Source organism: Marmota flaviventris, chromosome 1 (genome assembly GCF_047511675.1).
Source record: "Marmota flaviventris isolate mMarFla1 chromosome 1, mMarFla1.hap1, whole genome shotgun sequence".
In the NCBI taxonomy this organism is placed as follows: domain Eukaryota; kingdom Metazoa; phylum Chordata; class Mammalia; order Rodentia; family Sciuridae; genus Marmota; species Marmota flaviventris.
Window position 1 is genome coordinate 208,684,117 of NC_092498.1, and position 6,763 is coordinate 208,690,879.

General features: G+C 39.1%; 1 pseudogene; it reads right to left on the reverse strand.

Annotated features, from left to right (window-relative positions):
- Window positions 1–5,242: 5,242 nt before the first annotated feature.
- On the reverse strand, window positions 5,243–6,400 carry LOC114107719 (putative olfactory receptor 7A2; annotated as a pseudogene).
- Between the last annotated feature and the right edge of the window lie 363 nt (window positions 6,401–6,763).

Below are 6,763 nucleotides of genomic sequence, written 5' to 3' on the forward strand. Positions count from 1 at the left end.
ATTGGAGACCCAGACAAGACAGGAGGAATGAGTCAAGCATTGGTCTTGGAGCCAGACTTTAGACCTCAGAAAGAACAATCACATCCTGCCCTGCCCAAGGTCAAGTATTCTGAGAGAGCGCAGCAGAGGAGATATACACAGCTCCTGAGACTTCATTAGACCTTTCTCTTGCAACTCCAACCCTGGGGCACCTCATTCCTCTGTGGGACTTGATTCTACACAAAAAAAGATTTCTCTCCCCTGCAGATTCTCTGTTCCCAAGAGACCAGGTGAAAATCCAGGGGAATCCATTATTTTTTACTTCTTCTCCATTAACTTTTCTGCCTTCCAGAGCTCTAACCTCCTAACACCTCAATCCCAGCCCTGATTTAAAGTTTTCTTCCAAGCCTGACGCTGAGGAACTTGCTTTAATGAGGCCTCTTGGGTCCCCAGAGCCCTGTATATGTTGGGGACACAGTCCTGATAATGCCAGGAAATTGCTATTTGCTCTTCAAAAAAAAAAAGAGTTAACTATGACTCTTTGATTTTAATACTACCCCTACACATTCCTTCGTTTCATGACACTTCCCCCCAAACATTTAGAAAATGCATACTTACAATACATACTTACAATGTAAAGAACCATTATTTACTCCTTGATTTAGAAAATATTTAGCAATTTTAAGTAATACATTCAGAACTTTTTATGCATGTTGCCCTGAGATTATTACCTTACATATATTCTCATTTGTTTTTCACATTTTGTGAAAACCTCCACACACATGCACCTGTTGTCTGAGCTACTTAAGAAGCTGAAGCTGGAGGATCCACTTGAGCCCAGGATTCAGGACCAGCCTGGGCAAAATGACAAGTGCCATCTCTTAAAACAAAAATGGAAATCAAAGGATTAAAGCCCATTCTGAGTGATCAATACTGTGATGACCTCATTCTTCATTTTGCAGATGTGGATCTCAGAAGGATAATTAATCAAATAAAGTTATACACAAGGTAAACTGCAATGGCTTTCCTTGGAACCCCATCAAGATGTTGCTTATTCTATGCAGGTGACCTCACCCAGGGACAATTTTGTTTCTAATGGACACTAGGAAATAACTGGAGAATTCTGTTTATCCCAAGTGGGTGGTGCTTCTAATGGATTAAGGCCAGGGGTATTGCTGCACCAGCCCTCAGCACAGAGTTATCTACAGAAACATCAGCAGTATGACATTGTGAAACCCTGCTCTAAACCAGAACATCTTCAGCCTCAATGGAGTCTATGGATCCCTTGGGAACATTGCACAGATACAGATTCTGATTCCACAGGTCCAGGGTTGCGCAGAGATTCTGCATTTGTAACTGTATCCCACTTAATACTGATGTTGAGGGTCATTGTAAATGGTCTGCTCTTGGAGTATTACAGCTGTGGTCCAGTGTAAAAATCCAATGTAGGTGTATTGAGGGTTTCTGAACCCTCCATCCACCTCACATCTGACCTTAGGTGTCAAATGTTGGATTTGGTACCTGAGTATCTGCATATAGTAGCTTACAAGTACCTGAAGATCCCACCTACTGTATGAAGCTGATATGAGAAGCAAGCTATGTTTTAGAGCTCACAGGAAGTTACCTGGTACAATAAGATCATCTCCATATCAAATCCATATCAATTCCACATCAGCTATTGAGAATATGTTCCACATTTTCTAAGCTTCTTATGATACCAGGTAAGTCTCTTGGAGCATTAAGTGAGTCTAGAAATGCCCTACTCCTAGGAGTCAGAAATTGTGATCATACATGTTGACACACTTGGGGTGCAGCACTGGGGGCCCCCACCTGCAGGAGACTTTGTACTACAGTTTCAACATTTTCACTCATTAATGGTCTGTTCAGGTTTTCTACTAATGATGGTTCAATATCTGTGGGTGGCATATATCCAGGTTGTACATGTCCAGGAATTTATCCATTTCTTCCTGGTTTTACAATTTGTGAGAGTTTAGTTATTTTTATAGCCTCTGATGATCCTTTGGGTTTTTGTGGACACAATTGGCAGAGACCACATGGCTGGAAATAGCAGGTGCTCAATAGACATTCAGGTTCCACACATAAAGAAACAACACATGTTTCAGGAGATGGGAATGCCAATAACCCTGATTTGATTATTGATATATTCCTTTCAAATTATTACTGTATCCCATAAAGATATGCAATTATGGGTCCAACAAAAATGAACTTTAAAACCCTAAGTCATCTGCTGATGGGTGATTTGACTTCTTGCTTTTCAACTTAGATACTATTTCTCTTGTGTAAATTGCTCTTGATAGAACTTCCTGCACCCAAACAAAACACACATTGGATTTCCTATCTCAACAACTGAAAGGTAGCAAAATACTGTTCTTTTATGCTGATTTATGTCAGTTGTTAATAAAGGGAAAGAATCATACACACACAGCAGCCCTTATAATTGAAGTGTTTGACAGAATGTATTGACAGCTCTAACAAAATCCATGTTCTGGTATTGAGGAAAAGGCCAAGATTAGACAGAAATTGGAAAGGCAACAACTTAGCTCTATTTTCACTGAGAAAAACTGGGCAAGATTATTTTATGTTAGAGGAAGTAAAAGGGCAAATTTTGGCTTGCTTTTTATTATGAACCACAAAACATTGTTTTCAAAACATGGTAAAATTAGCCTAAATTTGAATAGACATCTTAACAAAGCAGAATTACTACAAAATCTTCAATCAAATCAAAAAGTATTATATTATGAACATCACAAATTCATGAAGAAGAGAAGGATTTTGAAATGAATGGTGCTTGGATGATGATTTGTTGAAATAAAGTTTGATTTGTTAACATGAATAACCATAATCAATTGAATTTGGAGTACAGAGTCCAAGAGGATACACATTTTGCAAGAAATTGAAGAAATATAGGAGTAGAACTGAGAACATGTTCAATGGTCTCAAATGCACTGAAGTCATGCATATTCCCAGGACATTATTTTTCATGAAATAAGGTGCATGCAGACAGACAAATTCCACATCTTGCCTCTCATATGCAGTTTTTTAAAAGGTAATTAGAATATGTGCTAGTGATTGCCAGAAGCTGGGAAACGTTTCACTGGGAGGATAGAGAGCCAGCACCGAGACATGGAGAGAAAAAGGAATAAGTTCTATTTTTCTACAGCCTGAAAGGGTGATCATCCTAGAGAATAACCCACTGTAGACGTGAACAATGAGAAAAGAGGAGCTCAAATTTTCCAAACAAGCAGAAGAATGGAAATGGGATCATTTGATTCACATTTATTATTTACATGTATTGAAACATATAGCATTTCCCATAACTATGTAGAATTATTAAATTAATCAAACAAATTTTTAAACTTGTTTAAATAAATATGAATGTTAAGTATCCTGGTTTGATCAATATCCAGTACATATTATCGAATTATAATACCATATCCCATACTTTTGTATGATTAAGATATTTTTTTAAAATGTTCATGTTGTTGGGGCTCGGGATGTGGCTCAAGCAGTAATGCGCTCGCCTGGCATGCGCGGGGTGCTGGGTTCGATCCTCAGTACCACATAAAATAAAAAGATGTTGTGTCTACCGAAAACTGAAAAATAAACATTAAAAAATTCTCTCTCTCTCTCTCCTCTCTCTCTCTCTCTCTCTCCTCTCTCTCTCTCTTTAAAAAATGTTCATGTTGAAAATATTGTTAAGAAGATACAAAGCATTAGGGTACAATATGTAATATATTGTATATTAAGGAAAACTGACTTGCTTTGGTAACATTTTACTATCTATGTAAATCCCATAATACCATGTTGTAAACCTCAAATATACACAATGCTACTTAATTCAAATATAACGGTATTAAAATAAATTCAAAATAGCAAACAGGCATATGCAAATTGTTTCAATTAGAATTTTAAAAACACAAAATTATCTAATAAGTTTGTGAATCAGTGATTTAAAGAAATAATTCAAGTGTCTCATAAATGTGAAAGGTGATCAATTCCATGAATGTACAAAGAAAATCACCTTAAGCTATCAAGGGAAACTTCAGAAACCTTACTTTGGTGTTTGCTTTATTCCTAAGACTGCAACATTCTGAGAAAGAGCACTTGTTTCTTGGGGAGAAATCCAGAAGCAGGAGTTTGTATTTGAAGGCTTCCCTTTGAGCTTTAATGATTATCATCATGAAGTTTGTCTTCAGGCAACTTCCCATCAGGCTAAGAGAGCAGCCTGGTTGCTATAGCCTTGGGTTTGAGAATCTTCATCTCATCTGTGACCTGGAGCTTGTTGCCTAGTTACCACGAGCTTCTGCTTCCTCATAAAGGAGTTAATGGAATCATTCAAGCTAGTGTTTCAACAGCACTGGCAGATACAGAGTGTCATTTTATTAATGTGTTTTAATGAGCTCCAGCATGATATTTCAAACATGCATATAGTGTGCACTGACCGGGTCAGGGTAAGTAACATTTCCCTGCCCATATCATTTCTTAATATCTGTTGTCTTTGAACTCCACCCTCGTAATCTTCATAAAGTATATAACAAGATATTGCACTCTGTGCTCCCCATGCTGGGCATCAGAACTTAATCCTTCTGTCTGTGTTTGAGTGCCATTGCCTCACATAAATTCATCCCTCCCTCCCTTCCATCCTTCCCAGATTTCAGGAATCACTATTATATATTCATCATAACTTTTCTTTAGCTTCCACATAGGATAGAGAATGTATAGCATTTGTCTTCTGGTTTATTTCACATAACAATGTCCAATCCCATCCATGTTCCTGCTAATGACGAGATTTCATTCATCTTTATATCTGAATAATATTCTATTGTGTATAAATACCACATTTTCTTTTTTCATTCATCCATCAATTGGAAGCTAGGTTAATCCATATATTGGCTATTGTGAATAATGCCACAGTAAATGTGGGGCTTCAGGAATATTTCTGCAGGCTGACTTCATTTCCTTAGTGGTGATACAATTATCAAAATCAAAGTCAATGAGTTTGAAATATTTTCCCACCTCAAATTACCTTCTTAAACTAACCCATTCATACTTTCTGGTTCAGACTCTATACAACAATCCCCTGTGCAAATTTTAACAAAAATGCAGAATATAAACACCTTAAAAAGAACTGTACTATAGATCACAAATGCAAACATTCATGCAATCTAGTCTTGAACATCAAGGAATCCATATTGTGTGTGAGGAGAAAAACGGAATCAAAAATGAATCAAACAAAAAAGAATCAGAAAATCATTGAGGATTGGATCTCACTGAGGGCAGAAAGTGCAACAAGTGAAATACATAATTTATTATATGGAGAAACTGAAATCAAAGAAAGTAAAACTCCAACAGTAAAGTAGAAGGAGCAAGTTCTGCTTCCACCTTCTGGTAGGACCCCAGTTTCTGGCTCTGAGGCTCTGAGCCCTGAGATCATGAGCACTTCTTCAATCTCAGCACAAATGATGCTTTCACAGTTTCTCTTTTCACAGAGTCTTCTCAGAACGTTCTTGATGTCCTTATTCCTCAGAATGTAGATGAAGGGGTTCAGCATGGGGGTGACCACGCTGTACATCACCGAGGCTGTTGCAGTAGAGGGTGAGTTTTGGGTCACAGTAGAACTGAGGTACACACCTAGGCTTGTGCCATAAAACAAGGAGACCACAGAGAGGTGAGATGCACAGGTGGAGAAGGCTTTGTATTTGCCCTGAGCTGATGAGATTGCACGGATGGAGGACACTATCTTAGAATAAGAGTAAAGGATACCAGCAAGGGGACAACCAGCCAGTAGCACAGTTGCAAAGTATATCACCACATCATTAAGAAAAGTGTCAGAGCAGGCTCGGTGGACCACCTGGTTAAGCTCACAGAAAAAATGGGGGATTTCCACATCTGTGCAGAAGGATAGTCACAACATCATTAAGCTTTGCAACAATGCATGTGACATACTCACAACCCAGGACACCAGAACCAGCCACACACAGAACCAGGGCTTCATAATAACTGTGTAGTGCAGAGGGTGACAGATGGACACAAAGCGGTCATAAGCCATTATGGTCAGCAAAAAAATGTCTACCACTGAAAAGAGCAGGAAGAAATGCATTTGAGCGATGCAGCTTTTAAACCCGATGACCTTGCTCTGTGTCTGGATGTTCACCAGCATCTTGGGGACGGTGGTGGAAGTGAAGCACATGTCCACAAAGGACAGGTTGGAGAGGAAGAAGTACATGGGCGTGTGCAGGTGGGAGTCTGAGATGGTGGCCAGGATGATGAGCAGGTTCCCCAGCACAGTGACCAGGTACATGGGGAGGAAAAGCCCAAAGATGAGGGGCTGCTGTTCTGGGTCCTCTGAAAACCCCAGCAGAAGGAATTCTGAAATTCTTGTGTCATTTTCTGTCCCCATGTGTTTGATGTAACTGGAGAGAGAGAGAGAGAGAGAGAGAGAGAGAGAGAGAGAGAGAGAGAGAGAGAGAAAGAGATATGACCCAACATGTAATGCTAACCTGATGGGAATGCAGTCATTTCTATTATGCAGTTAGGACACCAATGTCTCAGTTCTGGTGTGATTCTCCTTTCCTTCAGGGATCCCTCTGTCATCTCTGATCAGGAATACCTGTATTACTCTCAGCCTTTCCCCCAAATACTATGGATTTGAACTTTTCCCATGTATTGGAGGAATGTCATTTAGTGGCCATTATGTTCCAGGCATGGTCTAGGCAGTGATTGGTCAATGCTAAAAGACAAATGTTCCTTTATCTAATGATGG